Source organism: Lissotriton helveticus, chromosome 2_1 (genome assembly GCF_964261635.1).
Source record: "Lissotriton helveticus chromosome 2_1, aLisHel1.1, whole genome shotgun sequence".
NCBI classification, from domain to species: domain Eukaryota; kingdom Metazoa; phylum Chordata; class Amphibia; order Caudata; family Salamandridae; genus Lissotriton; species Lissotriton helveticus.
The window spans coordinates 1,389,300,348-1,389,326,346 of record NC_136059.1 but is presented as its reverse complement, the minus strand read 5'-3'; the positions used below and the strand labels follow the sequence as shown (position 1 = coordinate 1,389,326,346).

Below are 25,999 nucleotides of genomic sequence, written 5' to 3'. Positions count from 1 at the left end.
AAGCATAACCACACTGGACTGAACAGAATCATTGTTACTTGGTCGAGAAGGTATTGTACTAGCTGAAGACATTACCTCATTGTGGGGTAATACACAAAAGTGTTTTGGGGTAACACATCCTGTGAGAGGATAAAACACCAGGAATCCTAACTGCTTCGGTTAGAACTTTTTTGAGTTTCTAAACTGGCTGAAACGAATGACATTTTCCCATTTTTCGTACTTTGATTTTTAAGAAAAAAAATAATGAACCAATATCTCCCAGTCCCTCAGCAGCACTTTTTGGCTGCACTGGCCAGCATAAGTGTAGTGGTGAAGTAGATCTGTGATCCTGTCCTTCTATTGGACTTCATTACCTTCGGGGTAGAAACTGTATCCACACTAGGTGTGACCCATGGATTCCTTTTCCCACCCAACTCCTGGATATGGTCACTTATTACACATGGTGTGGTAGAAAAGCACATCTGGGATGTAGGTGTGAGCCTGAACACAGTGGTGGTAGCCGGCCGGCTCCTGGAACCTCTCTGGTGGGCATTGGAACTGTTAATCTTTTTTTGCAGTAGTAAACATTTCTGTGGGCATCCTGGGCACTTTTTGTTATACCTCCTAACATATGTAGCCACTTTCAATCTGGCAAACCTTTTTAACATCCAGATCCATGGTGTCCTGGGGTTTCTCGCAGGGGTCATGGTGGCTCTCTAACAAACCATGGGTGATCGGATCATCCTGAAGGTCCCAAAAGTGTGCGTGAAAGTAGTTCAAATGCTCCTACTGCTTATACTGGCTCTCTTGTGATTACCTACATTGATTAAGAGAAATCTGCTGGCATCCTATAGATTTGGGGTGCTGTCAAGCTGGGTGTACCTGCGTTCCTACCAAAGGCACAGCCGGGGTCGCGGAGTCATGTCTGATCATTTGTGTTTGCCACATTCTTCCCAGAGATCCTGCAGCCTCTTGTGGGACTGGTTGCCAACTTAGTTCATGGTGTTTTGGTGATAGTGCGCATCTGTTGGAAAACAGATAAGCAATATGATGTTGGTGCTCCATCTTCTATCACCATCAATTTACCAGGGACCAACCCTCAAGATATTGAGCATAAAAGGTACTATAATTCATCACGTATAATTCACGATACATATTGTAGTGTCTTGGGCATAAAGATGACAGACACTTACTTTATATTTTAAGGAGCTTTATTGGCACACTCCTGACTCGTCCCTGTCCCTACTCTAACTGCCCTTTTCCTGCCTGTGCTCCTCCTCTTCCTCCAACCCGGTAACTCCTCCCATCCCAACTACTAGACTAGTCACATTATCACATCTCCCCCTTTGTTAACAAAAGAAAGAAACTGACTTGATCATAGTTCTTCAATCAGTCTTTTAGGCCTTTGGATGTCCCTTCGAGGTCGGAGACTCACGCCGGCACCTTCGGACGCGGCATCTATCTGATGATCAGGCCTCTGTACCGCACCCATGTGACTAGGTCCTTCTGCATCTCGTTGATCCATTGTTCTATCAAGGACCTCTTTCATGGCTGGAGTGCACTTTTGAAAATAAGAGTCATTTCGGGTAATCCGTCTCTTCTCAGACTCTGCAGTAATCATTGTACCCTTCTGCTGGGTGATAACCAAAGGTTCATCTTTGAATCTGCAGTCAATCAATCAATCAATCAATCATAGCATTTGTATAGCGCACTACTCACCCGGAGGGTCTCAAGGTGCTTGGGGAGGGGGAGGTCCACTACTGCTCGAACAGCCGTTTTCTTTAACTGTTCTTGTTTAACCACCACACAGTCTCCGGCATGCAGGGATGGAGACTTTGCTTTCCTTCGATTATCCGCGTAGGACTTCATTTTGCTCTTGCCGGCTTGATCAGCCAACACTAGTTCTTGATGTACACGTGCCGGAGACACTGATCGCAATGCTCCTTCTCATGTCGGGATCCGTGTTCTAATGGGCCGCCCCAGCATGAGAGTGGCAGGGCACTTTCCTGTAGTAGCATGTGGTGTCGTTCTATACGCTCTCAGAACCTCATTGAGAGCCACTTGTAAGTCTCTTGTTTCCAAAGTAGCTTTTTGAAATGTCTTCTTTAAGGTTGCCATGAACCGTTCAATAGTGCCATTGGCTTGTGGCCACAGGGGCGTGACCTTGCGATGTCGGAAATTGAGGTGTTTCGCAAATTCACTAAACTCATGTCCATTAAAAGGGGGACCATTGTCTGTTTGGGTTCCTTGGGGACACCCCAGGCGGCGAACACTTCATCTAGCACAGCAATCGTGCTGGAGGCATTGGTGGAAGACACAAACTGTGCTATTGGAAACCTCGCATATTCATCCATAATAGCCAACACGTATTTGCCTGACTGGAGTGGTCCATAAAAGTCCATGGCAAGTTCTTGCCATACCCCACTGGGTAGCTTGGTCATTTGAAGAGGAGCTGGGGAATCCCCGTGCCTAACCAGTTGACACTGAGGACAGTCCTTCAAGGTGAGCTCCACCATTTGATCAAGTAGTGGGAACCATACTCGCTCCCGGAGAGCTCTTTTTGTCGCAACAACTCCACGATGGCCCTCGTGGGCTAGGTTAATCACACCTTGACGTAACTGCCTCGGGATGACAATCCGATGATCTCTCAGTAGGAGCCCCTCTGAGGTGGCAGATAACTCTTCACTAATATGCCTGAAAGCTTGCATTTCCTGGCGGACTTGAGGATCATTCTTCTCATCCTCACTGTCATGTCTCCAGTGATGTGTGCGCAGCCGGCGCACCACTTTCTGAAGGATGCTGTCTTGCATAGTGGCTTCCTGTATCGCTTCCAAAGGAACTGCCGGTGGCCGGGCTAAGCCCACTACAAAATGTATGTACTCTTTGGCTATTGAAGGAGGTGAGACCTGGGATGCTTGAGGGTGCCGGGACATGTAGTCCGCAGGATTCTCTGCCTTTCCCGGTTGTATTATTGTGTAGGTGCATTCCTGCAGGCGCAAACCCCACCATTCAATACGGGGTGGCATCTTGGCTTTTGGATTACCAAAGATGGTGACGAGCTCCTGGTGGTCCGTAACCATGGTGAAGTGTTTGCCATAGATGAACACATGAAAATGCTCACAGGCCCATACGACCGCGAGACTCTCCTTTTCTGGCCGGAAATAGGCCTTTTCGGTGTCTGATAGGTTGCGGCTGGCCTAAGCCACGATGTGTCATTGGTCAGTGTCATTGTCGTACTGAGCTAGGATTGCACCCAACCCCACTGGGCTAGCATCCATCGTTATATCCGTTTTCCTCTTGGGGTTAAAATAGGCTAAATTGTCAGCTGATTCCACAGCCTGTTTAATCTCTTGCAACGCCCGCTCACATCGGGAGCTCCAGACAAACAGTTGTCCTTGTTTGGTGAGGGCTCGTAGTGGGTGACTAATGGTGGCGTAGTCCTTGATGTATCGGGCGCAATAGCTCGCCATGCCCAAGAACGATCGGATGTCACTCACATCTTGAGGGCTCTTGGTGGCATTAAGCGCTGTCATTTTCTCAGGGTCAGGCTTCATCCCAGCCCCCGAGAACACATGTCCAAAGAACTTAAGAGTGGATTGATGGAACTCACACTTGTCCTTGTTGAGAGTAAGATTAGCTTCCAGGAGAACATGGCATACTCGATCTAACGCCTTGTCATGTTCCTGTGTGTTCGACCCATACACCAGAATATCATCACTATAGTTCAGTGAATTTGGTATGTGTCTGATGGTCTGACGGATGACTTCTTGGAATATTTCCGCCGCAGAGGAGATACCAAAACTCAGTCGTTTGTATCGAAACAAACCCAGATGAGTGGTGAATGTCGTTATATACCTTGACTTTTCATGTAATTCCAGCTGGTGGTATCCCTTATTTAGATCAAGTTTGGAAAATACCCTGGCTCCATTCAATGCTGATATCATGTCACTCAGGTGAGGCCTTGGGTGACGCTCTCTTTCAATGGCCGTATTGGGAAGCCTCATGTCCACACATAAACGCACCTTTTTCAGGAGTGCCCTTCTTTGGGACGATGACAACTGGTGACACCCATGGTGTGGGACCGTCCGTTTTTTCAATAATGTCGGCTTGTAACAGCTCCTGGATTTCATCCTCTATGGCTTGCTGAAGATGAAAAGGCACTCGCCTGGGATGCTGGGCCACAGGGCGCACTTGATCATTTATGTGCAGTCGAATCAGACATTTGTTCATTTTTCCAAGCCCGGTGAACAACTTGGGGAATTTACGGAAGAGGTCAGGATTATCATTGACTCGGTATAAGATCTCGACCATTCGGAGGCGCTCCTCTGTAGACAGACTGAGGAGAAAATCAGCCTCTGGGCCCTCGATGACATGAATATATGCTGACACAGAGGTAGATTCATGTTTGAGTGTCGTTGCAAATTTGCCCAGGCATGGAAGTGTTTTTCTCACCATCCAGGTGAACACCCTCACATGTGCTGGACTCAGGAGGGGTGGTGGCTTCATTTTGTTATATTCGGTCACGGGCATGTAATTTAGTGATGCTCCGCTGTCTAAAACAAACTTGGTCGCATGTGTCCCCACTTTGATGTCTAATGGGGGATATTTCTTTAGCTGGTCCGGGTCTGCTACCATGCAGATATATTCATCCGTGTATTCTGACTCCCGAGATGTCGATCTCGATTCTCTCGACGATGACCGTCTCGGCGACCTTCTTGTCCATTGGGATTTGCGAGACTCCCTGCTGGAATGTGAAGAACCAGAGGATGATATAGCTCTATCCTGTACGGCTTTTGCGTGATGTCGCTTGGTATCTGGGCAAAACGATTTTGTTGTTTCACTCCTTCTTTCTTTGCTATATACTCCACACATCACCTCAAAGTGATTTTTCCGTCCACATTTTCAGCATTGTTGACCCACTGCTGGACACACATCTGTATGTGGGAAGTCATACCCACATCAATAGCATTTTCTTGAGCGCTCTGGTTTTCTTGCATGGTCTGATTTCTTGTCTCTCCGACCAGACTCATAGCGTCGGCGACCTTTGTATTGATGACGGGACGCCGGTCGGGACCTTCTCTGTCGCTCATTTGATCTTCTGCAAGTGCTGTTAGTTTGCATCCAATATGCTTGCTCTCTTCTCTCACTACGCCCAGTCTCCATGCTTTTAGCGTGTTCCTCCGCTTGATCATGCACCCTTGTCATTTCCTCTATCTCGTCGAGATTTTGGCTTTTCCTTAGCAGCCGCCTTCGAAGAGTCTCTGAGTGGCAACTCTCGATGACTCGTAACCGGATGGCATCTTCCGTCGAGAACGCATCAAAATTGCAATACTGAGACAGTCGGTGTAGCCTAGATATGAACATGCTCATCATTTCTTCCTTGTCTTGCCGGGCTTGATGGAATACATATCTCTCGTAATCCACATTTCTTTTGTGCACAAACTTTTTGTTTAACGCATCTCGCACTTTGTCATATGTTCCTTTATCATCTGTCGGCAGCTCTTTGATCAATTTGCAGACCTCTTTACCGACTAGATTGCGTAGTGCAATTAGTTTGTCTCTGTCTCCCTTGCCTTTTGATCCTTCAAGATAGTCCTCAAAGTCCTCTAGCCACTCCTGCCATCTGGGGCCCATGCTTCCGCCAGCCACCTGGGTCAGTGGTTCCGGGGGGCGCAGATGTGAAACTCCAGTTGCAACCGGGGCGGCCTCTGCTGCACCGCCACCATTTCGGTGCGGCGAATTTGACATTGCTGGACAGGTGTATCAATGTCACTTTTCTACTGGCTAGTGCTTGTTGCTCTTGGCCAATGCTTGTTTGCTTGCTTTTTGCCTTTGCCAGTGTTTGTTTCGCATTTACCAATGCTTGTTTTCTTGTATCCTGCTTTGACCAATGCTTGTTTTGCATTTAACAATGTTCGCTTTGCATTTACCAGTGCTTGTTTTGCCTTTACCAGTGCTTGTTTTGCATTTACCAGTGCTTGTTTTGCCTTTGCCAGTGCTTGTTTGCATTTACCAGTGCTTGTTTTGCACTTGCCAGTGCTTGTTTTGCCTTTACCAGTGCTTGCTTTGCATTTGCCAGTGTTTGTTATGCATTTTACCAGTGTTCATTTGCTTGGGCCTTGTATTGCCTGACCTCAAAATGGCCGCTTCCACATTGCACAGGGGAATTGTCCGGTTAGCTGCCTGGTTCCAAGATGGCCGCCGCTAGGGAAATCTTGGTTTGAAGTCATGTAATACATAAAGAATGTTGTTCTTTTTCCAGTCATGGCATGCAGTGGGCAGAGAGAAAGTGAAACTTTTACCAGTCTTAGAAGGCAAGGGTGCCTCATTAGTTTGATTTCCCATTTGGTTATAAAATTATACACTCCGCAGTTAGCCTGAAAAATAAAACCGGAGTGTACTATAACATGTTTTGTGGTATTCCCAAGCAGTGAGTGATATCCATACCTAGTCTAAGGTAGCCATACGGGAGGAGGATATGTGGGTATATGCAGCTGGTTGGTCCGAGGCAATTCTTCCGTTGAGGATACGCAAGCCTGATTGATTTAGTTTTGTTGCTAGTTTTGTTCCGTTGGCTTCCTTCCGCTGATATTGAGTTTGTATCTCCGGGATGGCCCACATTTCGTTTACTGATAATAATTGAGAGGATTTGGTGGGTTCAATGTCCAATAGATTAGAGTTGAAGTCGCCCATTAGCAGCCACAAATCGTTTGGAAATAGGGCTTCAAGGTTGTTTATTATAGGTAGCATATTGCTTAATGTGGACTCTCGTCTTGTTTTTGTGGGGTGCAGGTAGACACATCCAAGAATGATTTTTTGCTTAATTTTTCCCTTTTCGTGACTCTTGATCTCGATGCTGATGAAGATGTAGTCGCCCTCGCCATTATAGAGTGTTTCTAATTTTGCGACCAATGTGTTCTTCACAGCGATCAGCACGCCCCCTGATGCGTGGCCACCTGCTGTGGATGGAATGGCAAAGGATTCCATTACTGTAAAATCTTCCCAGATGGTGTTCTCCAGGGCCCAGGTCTCTTGAATGGCGAAGATGACGTTGGTGTTCCGGAGGTCTGTAGTTAATCGTCCGATTTTCTCTTTTGTTAGGCCCCAGATGTTCCAGGAGCATATATTTAGACAGTGGGCTAAGTCATATTTTGGTTTATTTTCGTGCAAAGTTGTCTGTGCACTACCCTAAGGCCTGGGAGAGCCAAGACCAATCTTGGGATTTATTCGGCTTGAATACGCATTTTCGTGGTCCACCTGCTGTTGTAGCTATTATTTGAAGCGGGGTCTCGATCCAGGGTGCTGTTTTTGATTCCTGTCTGTGGCCACGTAGTGTCTGGGGTAACTGCTGGTTGTTCCTTTCTTGATTTAAGACTGGTCTGATATTGTCAGTCGTTAGGGATTCAAAAGTGTTTTTTAGAAAGGTCGGATAGTTGTTGGTGGTGTAAAGGCTAGCTTGAATGCCCCATTCACTCAATTGTTTTGCGTTCTTCATTAATGTTGCTGCCTGATCTGGATTGAAAAAAGTTACCACGGTTGGCTCGTTTTTCTGGCCCGGTACCGGGTCTATAAAAGCCACTGTTTCGATATCCACTGATTTGACGCTTTCTAAACCTGGGAGGTGCAAGCATAGCTTTAGGACATTTCCTCTGTTTGGAATATCCCGTTGACCCTGGTATTCATATTCCGGGTTTAGTGATATTTTTTTATGTTGTTGCTGTGTGGGTCGAAGCTCTTGGTTGTTGGGATTCGAATTGTGTAATTGTACCTGGTTGGGGCTGCGGGTTAGAAAATCTATCAGAGGCTTTTCATTGCGTGGATACTCTGAATTTTCTTGAGTAATCGTTTTTAAAATTGAGGAGTAGATGCTTATGGGTAGGTCGCTTCCCATAGCCGGTTTTTGGACAAAGGACGTCTTGTTGTCAAGTCTAACGTCCTCTAAGATGGCCTCGTTTTGGAGAAATAGTAGGTGATATATTTAGTGCATTCATACCCACAGTGGGAGTGGCTCAGAATACGCAAAGAATTTGCAAATTGTCAACAGTAGTGGATCGGTTATCAACTGATACTGTTGGAGGGTTCTTGATGGTCTATACCGTATTAGTTGCGATCAGATCAATGGTTTTTACAAAATCAACTTGCTCTTGATACATTATTAGCAAAAGAGGGCAGAGTCTGTAGAATGTTGAAAGTGCAACATTGTTGCACTTACATACCTGACAAAAGTGTTGGAATTAAAGAGTATGTAAGAAATATTACACATTTGGGAAAAGAGCTCAAACCACTGGAGGTTGATAGTGCATGGGAGAGACTTACTGATGGTCTCTCCTCTATAGGTAGTTGGCTTTCTAATGTAGGAAAAAGATTTGTAGGTAGAATACTGATGCCAATGGTGGGAATAGGCTTACTGATTTTAGGTATAATAATTTGTTGCAAATGTCGGAAGCACAAAAAGACATATACAATGAATAGGAGAGGGAAAAAAAGAAATGTTGTTGAACTTGAATTAGAAGAGTTGAATGGAAATATATACATGAAAGTGAAAGACTTTCACACAAACAATGAAAAGAAACAAAATAGAAAGTTTGAAGAGATTGAGTTGGGTGAATTGTGAAACGTTGGCATCTGTTTCATTAATTAGTGATGATATAAAATGTCATCAAAGACGGGATTGATGGAGCAAGGATTAGCACGCAATGCGACTTGCGTGTAATCAGTCCTCTCGACATAACGTTAATGTACTAATCAACATGTTTGTTTCATTAATATCGCATTACACGACATCTGAGGGAAGCGTGCATATGTGCTTGCAATAAAATGGCTGCTACTACGCGGGATTTCCTACTGCGCATGCGTCTGTCACACTCACGTGACATGACGTATCTTTCGCTTGGAGGGAAACTTTCGCTTCTGCGCATTAAAAACTAAAATGTCTGCTCTGTGTTACAGCATGCATGAAGCTTGCTCTACTGCTTTTGCTAAGCTGTTCGTTCTGCTTAACACTAATGCAATAGTTAAATATAAAGTAATGGGAATAGAGAATAGATAAGTGGTATACAGTGCATTCATTTATTCTGTGTTCTCAAATTGTTTCTTTTCTATTCTTACATGTAAAACAATTTGGGCCTGACGTTTACCGCTGAACTCCATCTTGCAGAAATTGCGACTGCACACGAATCACAAAGTCCATGAAGCAGAATGACCTTTGACACGCTGCCAAAGAGCCAACTTGCTAGAAGATGCTTGTGGGAACATTACCTCTTGACCCTACCTAAAGTTCTCAAATGGACTAAAATGTAACTAATATTGGAACATTCATTGTCGGGTGGAATAAAACAATACTTGAGAAAATAAAATGATGGGCGGGAACGCAAAAATTAATATTCATTCAAAAAAGTCTCATTTTGGTATGGTGTGATGACCTCTCCTCATTCGTTGTCCAATCAAAATTGGGGATCCTTACACTTGCAAAATTGGGGGGGTGGTACACTGACCTGGAAAATAGTATAACTAGGGTAGGCTTAGCTAGTTAATTTGTCCGACTTGTCCAAATAGCTGACCTGTCACTGACCCAACGCACTCAATAGGTAATCAGGAGCAGAGGTGCTGGCGGAGCACTCTGTCAGAAGGTTCGAAACCCATATCGGGGTTTGCAAGCTGAAGTGCTGGCAAAGCACTTTGTTGGAGAAATCGATAAATCTTACCTGGTTCTGGCTGTTAGCTGCAGAGATGGAGTAACGCAGGGGTTGCAACTTTAACTGCGGCTGCCAGTCTTAGCCTGTTGTAGTCCTGTCCTGATCCAATTTGGTTTTACCTGTCCTGATTCTGATCTGCACCTGCCTGCCTTTATGGTGCCTGCACTTTCGGGGTTCTGTCCTTTAAACTGACCTGTGGCCGGGGTTAGTTCTTCACACCATTCTAGGTAAATATACTATGTGGGTATGTCATTGTTCTGATTCCTTCTCTCTTCCCACCCTAATGTTAATTGATAAAAGTTTTACATATTGTCGTATATCATTGCTCTGGTTCCCTCTCTCTCCCCACCCTTTAGTCAAATGCGTAAAGACTGCTTTATAAGAACTCTACATATTTTCATTCTAATCATTATTTTCCTAATTGAGAATTTTCTATTATTCAATGCTTGGATTAAGACAATTTAAAGATTTTGGATAAAGAGTTTAAACCTTTCCTGAGGTTGTGGTTATTACATGAGTGAAAATGTTAATGTTACCTATTCTCTTGCTAACTCCCTGATCCAATAGGACTTTACGTACCGGTGAGAAGGATTGGTAAGTCAATGGTATAGGTCCTAAATGAAAGTTACAAATCACTGATTGGAGGAAAGCGCACAGGTTACCTGGTTAGACTCACATACAAGTATAAGTTGTGTTGTTTTATGGGCCCAGGTGAGTATGATAAACCGAGTCAGGTGACCTGCGTGCTCTATCAGCACTTTGGGAGCACTGACAGCAATAAAACTCTGCTTCAGATGCACAGCGCCTGCCCCGCCCCATAGAGGATTATCACAGCAGCAATCAGCATTGGGCACGCTGCTTGTGCCTTTATCTTGTTATCCTTCTACTCAGATTGTTGGCTGTAGTGCATGTACTTCAGGTTTAATGTACGTTGGCAATCGGCCTGTTCGGGTCAAGATCGCTACATAAAAATGCAAAAAATCGGGGGGTGCTGTCTAGAGGGAAAGTTGGGCAAAGCCATTGGGGCTGGTCCTTTTTCTATGCCGTTTGATTGTTCATTGTCAACCGATGGAAGTCTAGGCTATTTTGTCAATAACCATCGTACTACACTTCCCAGAGCACCGCCAGTGCACTGCGCAGGCACGAAGAACCCTATTTGTGTGCGGGCAGGGGCGGTGGTAGCAGGGACTGCTGGTGTCCCAGAGTTCCACCGGGGCCTAGAAGGAACACCCGGCCCCCCTGAGACCAAGCAAGACGTCTGCGAGCCCCATGGCCGGGGAACGTAAGAGCTGCGGCTGGCAGGGTGAGCTCAAGGGGCCTAGACAAGAAGAAAGAGGCGTGGGATTGCTTCATTGCAGTAACTGCCTTTATAGTACTTATTTGGGCCATTTATCTTATAAATGACCCTTGCCCTAGCCTTCAGCCCCATTGACTTTTCTTCAGAGCTGCTTTATACCACTTCACTCAGATGTTTCCACACCTCTGTCAAGTACTTGATCAATTCTCACTAGTACAACCACTTCTAGGTGGCATTGAGCATTCCTCGCTTGTAGTGTCCAACTCTGCCAATTTATCTGAATACATGCCCTTCCGTCACTTCCCTCCTAAGTCTTAACTTCGTGTTTCACTTTCTTCACTCTTGTTAAGGTGTTAGGTATTCTGCCTGGCATTCCACAAAAAGTTGATGCCCTCGCCAGATGCTACATGATATTTTCTCAAAACCTTTACCCTTCTCATGCATGTCATTATTTTATCCTCACAGGCACCCATTTTTGCTGACGACCCCTACTAAAACGTTTCACCTGCTAAATTGGACAGGGGTTCCTTTCCACCAACCCTGATTAAGGAATCTCCAGCTGTGAATCTGGCTGCTCCTGCTGTTGCACGAACAAAATAGTGAAAGCTGTTGTGTGAGAAAAAAGTTGAGCCTCAAATGCTATCCAATACGGAGAATAACATGACTGTGCTTTTGCAGTGCACCACGAACTGAGGTTGCCAAGCCACAGATATTGAGGTAAAGATGTCCTCGGCAGTACTGCTTAGGAAGCATAACCACACTGGACTGAACAGAATCAGTGTTACTAGGTCGAGAAGGTATTGTACTAGCTGAAGACATTACCTCATTGTGGGGTAATACACAAAAGTGTTTTGGGGTAACACATCCTGTGAGAGGATAAAACACCAGGAATCCTAACTGCTTCGGTTAGAACTTTTTTGAGTTTCCAAACTGGCTGAATTGAATGACATTTTCCCCTTTTTCGTACTTTGATTTTTAAGAAAAAAAATAATGAACCAATATCTCCCAGTCCCTCAGCAGCACTTTTTGGCTGCACTGGCCAGCATAAGTGTAGTGGTGAAGTAGATCTGTGCTCCTGTCCTTCTATTGTACTTCATTACCTTCGGGGTAGAAACTGTATCCACACTAGGTGTGACCCATGGATTCCTTTTCCCACCCAACTCCTGGATATGGTCACTTATTACACATGGTGTGGTAGAAAAGCACATCTGGGATGTAGGTGTGAGCCTGAACACAGTGGTGGTAGCCGGCCGGCTCCTGGAACCTCCCTGGTGGGCATTGGAACTGTTAATCTTTTTTTGCAGTAGTAAACATTTCTGTGGGCATCCTGGGCACTTTTTGTTATACCTCCTAACATATGTTGCCACTTTCAATCTGGCAAACCTTTTTAACATCCAGATCCATGGTGTCCTGGGGTTTCTCGCAGGGGTCATGGTGGCTCTCTAACAAACCATGGGTGATCGGATCGTCCTGAAGGTCCCAAAAGTGTGCGTGAAAGTAGTTCAAATGCTCCTACTGCTTATACTGGCTCTCTTGTGATTACCTACATTGATTGAGAGAAATCTCCTGGCATCCTATAGATTTGGGGTGCTGTCAAGCTGGGTGTACCTGCGTTCCTACTAAAGGCACAGCCGGGGTCGCGGAGTCATGTCTGATCATTTGCGTTTGCCACATTCTTCCCAGAGATCCTGCAGCCTCTTGTGGGACTGGTTGCCAACTTAGTTCATGGTGTTTTGGTGATAGTGCGCATCTGTTGGAAAACAGTGAAGCAATATGATGTTGGTGCTCCATCTTCTATCACCATCAATTTACCAGGGACCAACCCTCAAGATGTTGAGCATAAAAGGTACTATAATTCATCACGTATAATTCACGATACATATTGTAGTGTCTTGGGCATAAAGATGACAGACACTTACTTTATATTTTAAGGAGCTTTATTGGCACACTCCTGACTCGTCCCTGTCACTACTCTAACTGCCCCTTTCCTGCCTGTGCTCCTCCTCTTCCTCCAACCCGGTAACTCCTCCCATCCCAACTACTAGACTAGTCACATTATCACATCGCCCCCTTTGTTAACAAAAGAAAGAAACTGACTTGATCATAGTTCTTCAATCAGTCTTTTAGGCCTTTGGATGTCCCTTCGAGGTCGGAGACTCACGCCGGCACCTTCGGACGTGGCCTCTATCTGATGATCAGGCCTCTGTACCGCACCCATGTGACTAGGTCCTTCTGCATCTCGTTGATCCATTGTTCTATCAAGGACCTCTTTCATGGCTGGAGTGCACTTTTGAAAATGAGAGTCATTTCGGGTAATCCGTCTCTTCTCAGACTCTGCAGTAATCATTGTACCCTTCTGCTGGGTGATAACCAAAGGTTCATCTTTGAATCTGCAGTCCGTTTTCTTTAACTGTTCTTGTTTAACCACCACACAGTCTCCGGCATGCAGGGATGGAGACTTTGCTTTCCTTCGATTGTCCGCGTAGGACTTCATTTTGCTCTTGCCGGCTTGATCAGCCAACACTAGTTCTTGATGTACACGTGCCAGAGACACTGATCGCAATGCTCCTTCCCATGTCGGGATCCGTGTTCTAATGGGCCGCCCCAGCATGAGAGTGGCAGGACACTTTCCTGTAGTAGCATGTGGTGTCGTTCTATACGCTCTCAGAACCTCATTGAGAGCCACTTGTAAGTCTCTTTTTTCCAAAGTAGCTTGTTGAAATGTCTTCTTTAAGTTTGCCATGAACCGTTCAATAGTGCCATTGGCTTGTGGCCACAGGGGCGTGACCTTGCGATGTCGGAAATTGAGGTGTTTCGCAAATTCACTAAACTCATGTCCATTAAAAGGGGGACCATTGTCTGTTTGGGTTCCTTGGGGACACCCCAGGCGGCGAACACTTCATCTAGCACAGCAATCATGCTGGAGGCATTTGTGGAAGACACAAACTGTGCTATTGGAAACCTCGCATATTCATCCATAATAGCCAACATGTATTTGCCTGACTGGAGTGGTCCATAAAAGTCCATGGCAAGTTCTTGCCATACCCCACTGGGTAGCTTGGTCATTTGAAGAGGAGCTGGGGAATCCCCGTGCCTAACCAGTTGACACTGAGGACAGTCCTTCAAGGTGAGCTCCACCATTTGATCAAGTAGTGGGAACCATACTCGCTCCCGGAGAGCTCTTTTTGTCGCAACAACTCCACGATGGCCCTCGTGGGCTAGGTTAATCACACCTTGACGTAACTGCCTTGGGATGACAATCCGATGATCTCTCAGTAGGAGCCCCTCTGAGGTGGCAGATAACTCTTCACTAATATGCCTGAAAGCTTGCATTTCCTGGCGGACTTGAGGATCATTCTTCTCATCCTCACTGTCATGTCTCCAGTGATGTATGCGCAGCCGGCGCACCACTTTCTGAAGGATGCTGTCTTGCATAGTGGCTTCCTGTATCGCTTCCAAAGGAACTGCCGGTGGCCGGGCTAAGCCCACTACAAAATGTATGTACTCTTTGGCTATTGAAGGAGGTGAGACCTGGGATGCTTGAGGGTGCCGGGACATGTAGTCCGCAGGATTCTCTGCCTTTCCCGGTTGTATTATTGTGTAGGTGCATTCCTGCAGGCGCAAACCCCACCATTCAATACGGGGTGGCATCTTGGCTTTTGGATTACCAAAGATGGTGACGAGCTCCTGGTGGTCCGTAACCATGGTGAAGTGTTTGCCATAGATGAACACATGAAAATGCTCACAGGCCCATATGACCGCGAGACTCTCCTTCTCTGGCCGGAAATAGACCTTTTCGGTGTCTGATAGGTTGCGGCTGGCCTAAGCCACGATGTGTCATTGGTCAGTGTCATTGTCGTACTGAGCTAGGATTGCACCCAACCCCACTGGGCTAGCATCCACCGTTATCTCCGTTTTCCTCTTGGGGTTAAAATAGGCTAAATTGTCAGCTGATTCCACAGCCTGTTTAATCTCTTGAAACGCCCGCTCACATTGGGAGCTCCAGACAAACGGTTGTCCTTGTTTGGTGAGGGCTCGTAGTGGGTGACTAATGGTGGCGTAGTCCTTGATGTATCGGTCGCAATAGCTCGCCATGCCCAAGAACGATCGGATGTCACTCACATCTTGAGGGCTCTTGGTGGCATTGAGCGCTGTCACTTTCTCAGGGTCAGGCTTCATCCCAGCCCCCGAGAACACATGTCCAAAGAACTTAAGAGTGGATTGATGGAACTCACTCTTGTCCTTGTTGAGAGTAAGATTAGCTTCCAGGAGAACATGGCATACTCGATCTAACGCCTTGTCATGTTCCTGTGTGTTCGACCCATACACCAGAATATCATCACTATAGTTCAGTGAATTTGGTATGTGTCTGATGGTCTGACGGATGACTTCTTGGAATATTTCCGCTGCAGAGGAGATACCAAAACTCAGTCGTTTGTATCGAAACAAACCCAGATGAGTGGTGAATGTCGTTATATACCTTGACTTTTCATGTAATTCCAGCTGGTGGTATCCCTTATTTAGATCAAGTTTGGAAAATACCCTGGCTCCATTCAATGCTGATATCATGTCACTCAGGTGAGGCCCTGGGTGACGCTCTCTTTTTATGGCCGTATTGGGAAACCTCATGTCCACACATAAACGCACCTTTTTCAGGAGTGCCCTTCTTTGGGACGATGACAACTGGTGACACCCATGGTGTGGGACCGTCCGTTTTTGCAATAATGTCGGCTTGTAACAGCTCCTGGATTTCATCCTCTACGGCTTGCTGAAGATGAAAAGGCACTCGCCTGGGATGCTGGGCCACAGGGCGCACTTGATCATTGATGTGCAGACGAATCAGACATTTGATCATTTTTCCAAGCCCGGTGAACAACTTGGGGAATTTACGGACGAGGTCAGGATTATCATTGACTCGGTATAAGATCTCCACCATTCGGAGGCGCTCCTCTGTAGACAGACTGAGGAGACAATCAGCCTCCGGGCCCTCGATGACATGAATATATGCTGACACAGAGGTAGATTCATGTTTGAGTGTCGTTGCAAATTTGCCCAGGCATGGAAGTGTTTTTTTCACCATCCAGGTGAACACCCTGACATGTGCTGGACTCAGGAGGGGTGGTGGCTTCATTTTGTTATATTCGGTCACGGGCATGTAATTTAGTGACGCTCCGCTGTCTAAAACAAACTTGGTCGCATGTGTCCCCACTTTGATGTCTAATGGTGGATATTTCTTTAGCTAATCCGGGTCTGCTACCATGTAGAAATATTCATCCGTGTATTCTGACTCCCGAGATGTCGATCTCGATTCTCTCGACGATGACCGTCTCGGCGACCTTCTTGTCCATTGGGATTTGCGAGACTCCCTGCTGGAATGTGAAGAACCAGAGGATGATATAGCTCTGTCCTGTACGGCTTTTGCGTGATGTCGCTTGGTATCTGGGCGAAACGACTTTGTTGTTTCACTCCTTCTTTCTTTGCTATATACTCCACACATCACCTCAAAGTGATTTTTCCGTCCACATTTTCGGCATTGTTGACCCACTGCTGGACACACATCTGTATGTGGGAAGTCATACCCACATCAATAGCATTTTCTTGAGCGCTCTGGTTTTCTTGCATGGTCTGATTTCTTGTCTCTTCGACCAGACTCATAGCGTCGGCGACCTTTGTATTGATGACGGGACGCTGGTCGAGACCTTCTCTGTCGCTCATTTGATCTTCTGCAAGTGTTGTTAGTTTGCATCCAATATGCTTGCTCTCTTCTCTCACTACGCCCAGTCTCCATGCTTTTAGCGTGTTCCTCCGCTTGATCATGCACCCTTGTCCTTTCCTCTATCTCGTCGAGATTTTGGCTTTTCCTTAGCAGCCACCTTCGAAGAGTCTCTGAGTGGCAACCCTCGATGACTCGTAACCGGATGGCATCTTCCGTCGAGAACGCATCAAAATTGCAATACTGAGACAGTCGGTGTAGCCTAGATATGAACATGCTCATCATTTCTTCCTTGTCTTGCCGGGCTTGATGGAATACATATCTCTCGTAATCCACATTTCTTTTGTGCACAAACTTTTTGTTTAACGCATCTCGCACTTTGTCATATGTTCCTTTATCATCTGTCGGCAGCTCTTTGATCAATTTGCAGACCTCTTTACCGACTAGATTGCGTAGTGCAATTAGTTTGTCTCTGTCTCCCTTGCCTTTTGATCCTTCAAGATAGTCCTCAAAGTCCTCTAGCCACTCCTGCCATCTGGGGCCCATGCTTCTGCCAGCCACCTGGGTCAGTGGTTCCGGGGGGCGCAGATGTGAAACTCCAGTTGCAACCGGGGCGGCCGCTGCTGCACCACCACCATTTCGGTGCGGCAAATTTGACATTGCTGGACAGGTGTATCAATGTCACTTTTCTACTGGCTAGTGCTTGTTGCTCTTGGCCAATGCTTGTTTGCTTGCTTTTTGCCTTTGCCAGTGTTTGTTTTGCATTTACCAATGCTTGTTTTTTTGTATCCTGCTTTGACCAATGCTTGTTTTGCATTTAACAATGTTCGCTTTGCATTTACCAGTGCTTGTTTTGCCTTTACCAGCGCTTGTTTTGCATTTACCAGTGCTTGTTTTGCCTTTGACAGTGCTTGTTTGCATTTACCAGGGCTTGTTTTGCACTTGCCAGTGCTTGTTTTGCCTTTACCAGTGCTTGTTTTGCATTTGCCAGTGTTTGTTATGCATTTTACCAGTGTTCATTTGCCTGGGCCTTGTATTGCCTGACCTCAAAATGGCCGCTTCAACATTGCACAGGGGAATTGTCAGGTTAGCTGCCTGGTTCCAAGATGGCCGCCGCTAGGGAAATCTTGGCTTGAAGTCATGTAATACATAAAGAATGTTGTTCTTTTTCCAGTCATGGCATGCAGTGGGCAGAGAGAAAGTGAAACTTTTACCAGTCTTAGAAGGCAAGGGTGCCTCATTAGTTTGATTTCCCATTTGGTTATAAAATTATACACTCCGCAGTTAGCCTGAAAAATAAAACCGGAGTGTACTATAAAATGTTTTGTGGTATTCCCAAGCGTTTTTTGAGTGTAGTTGTTTTTTTTAGGTGCAGTGAGGTGTTCGAAGTTATTAAAATAAGCATAGCTTTGGAATATATTAACTATTGCAGTCAGAACTGATTTTTTATTTTAAGCAGAGGTTAAAAACTGTTTCTCGAAATTGGCTTAATGTGTCACTAGGATGTCTAGCACCATCTTTCATACTCCTCAGCCATTGTCACTCCTTAGAGGCAGACCAAAACCAGCATTTAGTGTTCTTGAAATCCACTTCATACAGCTTAATTCAACAAATTGCTATTTGAAATAACTACCCTTGTATGAAAAATGGTATTACCTCTACGTCCCTTGTCCTCGACCCAGTCATCACTCATGAGGTATTCCACAGACAGGAAACAAAACAGGAAACGCTTTTAGGCTCCACCCCCCCTCCTGCCAGGTGCTATATCAGACCTAACCACCAGAAGCACATCCTGTTTTGTTTCCTGTCGGTGGATTTCTTGATGGGAGACGCTGAGGTTTGTGCCGGGCACTTACCTCCATCTTTGTCCTGTGGATCCTCCTCTGCTGGGCTTTGGGGGGGCTCCCATGGACCGTCATGGGATCTCTTGGAGTGGGGCTGCTGGGCTTCCCTGTCTCCTCCTGGGCTCAGGTGACCTGGGCTGCTTGGCTTCTCGGGTCTTCCTGGTTTCCTGCTGCCCTGGTGTTCCTGCTGCGGTTGCCCTGAGGTTCTCCTGCTGTGCGAGGGGTTCCTTGGTGGGTTTGACCTGCTTCCTGCTGTGGGCGTGCAGGTAGGGGCTGTGTGCACTTGTTGCTGTGGCGCGCTGCTCCCCGTTTGGTCTCTGTCCTCTCGCCTGGCCCTCTCTGTGTTTGGGGGACCGGGTGTCTCCTCTCGATGTGTCTTTTCGTGCCAGGGACATTTGCTCTGATTGTGGAGCACTCGCTGTGCATGCGAGAGGTGGCGGGTTCGTTGCCTGCATTCTACATTCCATGAGGGGGGGCGTGGGGGTTGCTGCGCTCCTGCCCCCTTTTTCGGTTGACCCAGGTCGGTTCTGGCCTCTCGCCGGGCTTCCTCTGCTGCTCCGTGAGGTCGCCCGGCTGTTCTCTGTTTCCGCGCATACGCTTGGTTCGCGCATGCGCGGGTGAGCACTTCCTTGCTGGAGCTGGTCGGGCAGGGCGCCCAGGTGGGCTCCGGGCGCTCCGGTCCTTGGAGGTCGTTGCTGATCCGTCCGAGATGATCGGCCTTTGGGGCGATTACCGGCGGGTGGGGTGAGTGTCTTTCTCTCTTCCCTACTGCAGTATTTCCTTCTTGATTACCTCGCCGGCTGTTTGGCCGCGGTTTCGTTTTACCCGCCCCTCCCCTTTTTTCCTCGGGGCTGTTGTGGTTGGCTGGGGGGTCAGGGGGACTTGCCTCCTTGTTGCTTTGTCACCAGTACTGGTTTTTGTTGGCCTTTTCTGGCCTATACCTGTCCTCCCTATGGGGGTTAATTGGGGTGTGCCCTTCTGGTATATATGTGCCTTTTTTTTTTGGGTAGCGGTGTTCATTCCTTATTGCTACCTTGTGGGTTGGGTGTGTTATTATGGGCAAGCACCATCGTAAAAGGAAGCATTCCTTCCCTGTACCTCCCTCTTCCCCTGATTCCAGTGGGGACTCCTCCTCCCCTCCTGTGAAGCAGGCACGGAAGGGTGATGTTGCTCATGACCGGATTAGACGTCTTATCCTGGAGACTCTTTCCTCTATGAAGGCGACCAAGAAGGGTGCTGCTGGTCTTTCTGGTTCTGCTGCTCTTTATTCTGACATTTCCTCCTCTGATGAGTCTGATGAGTCTTCTCTGTCTGCAGTTGAGCTTCAGGGCAAGTACATTTCCAGGGATCTCTTACCTGACGTCCTTTTCCATGTGCGGGTTAACATGGGGTTTCCTGATGATTCTGCACCCAGTACCTCTCGGGACTCGCTCTTGCCGCAGTTTCGGAAGCCTGTTTCGTCTTCCTTGCCGGTCCATCCCTTTGTCTCTGATGTCCTGTTGAAGGAGTGGAAGGACCCTGATCATATTTCCATGCCCAGGTTTATGTCCAAGCTTTATCCCTTGCAGGATATGGCGGAAAATGTGCCTGACTCCGTTCCTGTGGATTCTGTTGTGGCCAGTCTTGTGGGTCGTCCTTCTATGGCGGATGATAACATTCTGAAGGACGGCGTGGACAAAAAGGTGGATTCTGCCCTGAAGAAGTCTTATGCCGCCTCGCACCTGGCTATTCGTTCTGGTGTTTATGGGGCGTATGTTGTCCAGTCTCTGCTGACTGATTTCAAGTCCTTGTTTTCGTCTATGCAGGAGGGTACCAGTTGTCCGGAGTTGCTGGAGTCTATGGAGCGCCAGGCGGAATTCCTGTCGGACATCGCCTTTGATTCTGTGAGGGCTTCTGCTATGTCCTGTGGTTCCTCTGTGGCTGCCCATCGTAACCTGTTGCTGCGTGATTGGAAGACGGACGCGGCCCAGCGTTCCATGGCTTTGAGGCTGCCTTTCACTGGTGCCCGTCTGTTTGGTGACTCACTGGAGGAGAAACTACACAAGGTCTTCAAGGAGCGCAAGCATACTTTGTCCTTTCGTGATCTTCCGCCCCGTAGGGGTTCCTCCTTCTCTGGTGCCAGGTCTTTCCGCCAGCCTTCCAGATTTCAGCAGTCTTTGTTTCGGAGTCAACGTGGCACTGGCCGGTCTTTTCCCCGAAAGTTTCAGAAGAAGTCCCAGAGGGGTGTCGGGTCTGGTCCACAGCGTTCCTGACTATGCCAGCCTGGGGGACGTTCTCGCTGGTTGTCCGCCTCTGGTCGGTGGGAGGCTTCGCCTGTTCCTTCCTGCTTGGCGCCTGACGACCTCCGACAGATGGGTGCTGGATGTCTTGTCGAGGGGCTACCGGATCGAGTTCCTGTCCCCCCCCTCCGGGGTGGTGGTGACCCCTTCTCCTCTGGATGCCTCCCGCCGTCTGGCCTTGCCGGAAGGGGTTCGTTCTTTGGTCAGCAAGCTTGCGGTTGTCCCTGTTCCGATGGCGGAGTGGGGGTTGGGCGTCTACTCCATCATCTTTGTGGTGCCAAAGATCACGGGGGCTTCCGGGAAGTCATCAACCTTCGGGGTCTGAACTTGTTCATGAGGAAGATCCCGTTCATGATGGAGACTCTCCAGAAGGTTATCCCGCTGATCCAGTCCGGTTGGGTGTTCTCCACTCTGGACCTCCAGGATGCGTACCTACACGTCCCGGTGGCTGTGAGGGATCAGCGTTTCCTGCGCTTCTGCCTGGAGGGCCAGCACTGGCAGTTCTGCGTCCTTCCCTTTGGTCTTCGGTCCACCCCCCGGGTTTTCACCAAGGTGGTGGCTCCCTTGGTGGCCCATCTCCATCTCCTGGGGGTGTTGGGGTTCCTGTATCTTGACGACTGGATGGTTCAGGCTCCGTCCCTGGAAGTCATGTCTCGCCACCTTCTCTTGACCATGTCTACGCTCAGGGACCACGGGTTCTTGATCAACTTGCCTAAGTGCCACCTGGAGCCTCCCACTCGGAGGACCTTCATCGGAGCTGTGTTCGATTCTGTGTTGGGCAGAGTGTTCCTGCAGGAGGCCCGGATTTGTCGCCTTCAGTCTTTGCTGGGGAAGTTGTTGTCACAGACCTCGGTTCCCCTCCTTTAGTGGCTGGAGATTCAGGGCCACATGGCTGCTTCTGTCTTCACCGTGCCCTGGGCCAGGGTTCATCTGCGCCCTCTGCTGTGGCATGTGCAGAGGTGGGTCCCCTTTCCTGTCCTGGATTATGCGGTTCCTGTGCCCGTGACTCTGGACATTGTGTCTGCTCCTCAGTGGTGGCTGGATCCTTTCCACCTTTCCGTGGGGATGTTGTTCTGTCTGGGCCCTCCTTGGCTTCTGCCCTGCTACCCCTCTCCTCTGAGGTCCCCGTCCCCTCTTCTGGTTCCCCTGTCCTTGGCGGTCTGGAGGTTGAAAGGTTGTCTCTTGGGGTCCGTGGTCTGCCCGACCACATCATTTCTGTGATGCAGGCCTCTTGTAGACCGTCTACTTTGTCTTCCTACTCAAACCCCTGTCTTCCTTCTCGGGGTGGTGTTCCTCTTCTGGTTTGTCTCCTACCTCTTGCCCTGTGTCTTCTGTCCTTCAGTTTTTTCTAGATGGCTTTCAGAAGCGCTTTGCTGTGTCTACCTTGCGGGGCCTGTGGGCTGCTATCCGGGCCTTCCGGGACCCGGATTCTTTTCTTTCTTCGGATGGCCTATTGGATTCTCGTCTGTTTCGTAGTTTTTCTCTTTCTTCCCCTTCTGTTCGTTCTCTGGTGCCACCTTGGGATCTCTCTTTGGTGTTGGGTGTTTGCAGTCTTCCCCCTTTGAGCCTTTGGAGACTGTGGACCTTAAATTTCTGTCCTACAAAGTGGCTTTTCTGGTGCCCATCACTTCTGCAAGGCGGTTGGGAGAGCTTACGGCCTTGCGTTGTTCCCCCCCCCGTTTTTGCGTTTTCTGGATGACGCTGTGGTGCTCTCTTTGGATCCTGGTTTTGTCCCCAAGGTCCGCTCCAGATTCCATTCCTCTCAGGAGCTGGTTCTTCCTTCTTTGTGTCCTTCTCCTTCTTCTCCTTCTGAGCTGTTGCTTCATTCTTTGGACCTGAGGCGTGCTTTGTCCATTTATGTGGCTCGTTCTGGGGAATTCGCTCTTCTGACTCTCTCTTTGTCACCTTTGGTTTGGCTGGTAAGGGTAAGGCTGCTTCCAGGCTCACCTTGGGTCATTGGATTAAGGCTGTCATCACTCTTGCCTATTGTGGTGCGGGTTTGTCTTGTCCAGCTGGTGTTCAGGCGCGTTCCACTCGGGCGTGTCTGGCTCCTGGGCTGCTTACCATGGTGTGTCTCTTGATGAGATTTGTCGTGCTGGGACCTGGGCCTCCGAGTCCACGTTTGTGAGGCACTACAGGTTGAATTGTGCCCTGTCTGACCGGACCAATTTTGGTCATGGGGTGTTGCAAGCTGTGGGGGTTCCCCCTCCGCTCTGAGTTCTGTTTGTGTATTAAACTTTTTCACTTGCTGCACTCCTTTGTGTCTGGTTTGTGTTTCGCTGTGTTTGGGCTGCCAAAGGCCTGTTTGGGCGTTGCTTTGGTATGCCTCATGAGTGATGACTGGGTCGAGGACGAGGGACGTAGAGGTAATGCTATGATTACGTTTGGTAATCCGCATTACTCTTAGTCCTACTCGTCCTAGACCCAGTCATACTTCCCACCCTCCCTCCCTGTCCAGGCCTTTGTTGCTTGGTGTGTCAGGATGTGCTTCTGGTAGTTAGGTGTGATATAGCGCCTGGCAGGAGGGGGGTGGAGCCTAAAAGTGTTTCCTGTTTTGTTTCCTGTCTGTGGAATACCTCATGAGTGATGACTGGGTCGAGGACGAGTAGGACTAAGAGTAATGGGGATTACCGAACGTAATCATAGCATTCTATTGTTCATTGTCTAAAGTCCCACACAATTTACCCTGGATTTACAAGTCACACTCCCACATTATGATGTACTAAGCAAACAACAGCTTTCTTGTGATATAGGAGTATATTAGTAAGCTTGATTTCTTGTTTTATCGGAATGTTTGTGTGGCAAATAGTGCGTCATAGTGTTCTCAGAAGTACAAGGGATAAATCAAAAGATCCTTAATTGATATCCATAGTTTATAAACCAGTTTGATATCCATAGGAGGAAATATTTTCAGGAAAGTGGTTTTTGCATTTATAAACCTTTCTAGATCGAGCCTGGGCATCGCATGCGAGGCATGCTGTATTCGAGTATGGGCTTGAAGCCCCACCCACTCTCTGCCCGTATTAGTCATTGGCTTATGTCATTGTCCTCCATAAATACCGGCTTTTGATTTGTTAATAGGTTTGTTAGTCCCTCCTTAATACCACCTTGTTTTAATTTGTAACCTCTCATGAGGATTGGCCCTTTTACTTCCGTTGTCACAAAGTATGTCTTATTTAATCTATAAGCACCATTTTCTTTAATGTGTTTCTCCTACTGCAGGCCTGACATGCTTTCTTGCAACATTCAGCGGGCCATGCAAGCTTTAACTTTCCAAACAGCCCAGGACAATGGCGGCTGCTTCTTTAAAATGAAATAGGTCGAGCATTTACAAGAGCATTTCCTAGCGTTTGAGCTATGGCATTGTAAATGACAATGCTTTTTATTTGTATTAATTATAAAAACAGATAAATAAAAGGCATTGTCATTTACAGTGCCAGTAGCTTAATCTCTCTCAACAGGGGGAACTGTTGCATTGCAAATGCTCGTTTATTATTAAACTACACATTATAATCGGAGCATGGGCCCAGCAAACTTTGACATCTGACAAATAACCGAAGCTGCCATCCCTTTGTCACAGTCCTGTGTGGCCCTTGGATTCCAGAGCACCGACATACGTTCTAATGCACCGAAGATCTTTCACACTGTGCACCCCTCCCCCCCCTCCGTCCCCACCACACAGCAGATGGAGAGTTTGGACAGTGATGCGAACTGCACGCCTGCCAGGCGGTTGTATGACAATCCATCGGCCGCAACCTCCTCGCGGGCGTTTGCATCGCGGCCAACACATCGTAAATTCAATTACATCGGTCATTTTGGCATCGCACGTCATTGCGACGCAAATGCGGCCACAGCCTCGGATCGTGTGTCAAATCGGCGATATTACATCGCGTGACATGACAACGCGATGTTTCACACAGCCGATGCGTTATATATGGTATATATTTAGTTGCACACCGTGTCTGCAGCCATTTGTGCCTGTGTCGTTGTGTGGACAAGCTTTGCAATCGGTAAGTCTCCAGTGTTCTGGTGTTTTATATCTTGAGAGTTCGTTTTTAGTGATTTTGTGCCCTATGTTTCCCTCGTGCCATACCTGCGCATAAATAATGAGATTTCTCGTTTTTCGTGCCCCTCTGCGCTGTTTCCCTCGTTTTGTGTGCCCTAATGCCCAATGTTTCCCTCGTTTTTTGTGCACTTGTGCACTATCTTTCCCTTGTTTTTCGTGCCCATCTGCCCTATGTTCACCTCGGTTTTGTGTGCCTTAATGCCCAATGTTTCCTTCGTTTTTTGTGCACCTCAGCCCTATGTTTCAAACGTTTTTCGTGCCTTTCTGCGCTATATTTCACTCGTTTTTGTGTGCCCATCTGCCCTATTTTCACCTCGGTTTTGTGTGCCTTAATGCCCAATGTTTCCCTTGTTTTTTGTGCATCTCAGCCCTATGTTTCAAACGTTTTTCGTGCCCCTCTGCGCTATGTTTCACTCGTTTGTGTGTGCCCATCTGCCCTATGTTCCCCTCGTTTTTGTGTGCCTTAATGCCCAATGTTTCCCTAGCTTCACTTCCCACTGCTGGGCACGCCTCCTGCTCGCCGGTGTGTGACCGACTGGGAGGCAGCACGTGCCCCACCCATCGGCCGCTAGTCGCCACGCACTCTGCCTACACTTCAGAGGGCGGCATGATTCATAATGGAATCTGCTCAGAAAGAGCAGGGCGCCTCCGTCCAGCTGAGATATGCGGATTTATATAGCGCGAACATTACCTGAAGGTGTCAGGGCGCTTTACAAAAGTACCAGTTGCAATACAAAAGGACTTTGGATTACCTGAGTTACATTGTGAAACGGCACGTGAGCCCCCACCCATCCATCCCTTCATCCACCAATATCCTTCCATTCATCCACAAATATCCTTCCATTCATCCATCCATCCTTCATGCACGCATCCAGCCACTCATAAACCCACCCATCCCCTAGCAACCACCCAGCCATACATTCAGCCACCATCACCCATCCATTCTGCAACACCCACCATCACCCATCCATTCACTCATCCATCCATGCAGTATGCCACACATCCACCCATCCCCTAGCAACCACCCCTAATAATGTTCCTTGTAGCTCCGCCCATATTAATGCCATCCATCCACCAATATCCTTCCATTCATCCATCCATTCATCCACCAATATCCTTCCATTCA

General features: G+C 47.7%; 2 pseudogenes; both read left to right on the top strand.

The window, feature by feature from the left end:
- The first annotated feature begins 243 nt into the window (after positions 1–243).
- LOC144820259 (transmembrane protein 115 pseudogene) lies at positions 244–1,184 on the top strand (annotated as a pseudogene).
- A 10,777-nt stretch (positions 1,185–11,961) lies between these two features.
- LOC144820258 (transmembrane protein 115 pseudogene) lies at positions 11,962–12,902 on the top strand (annotated as a pseudogene).
- Positions 12,903–25,999: the final 13,097 nt, after the last annotated feature.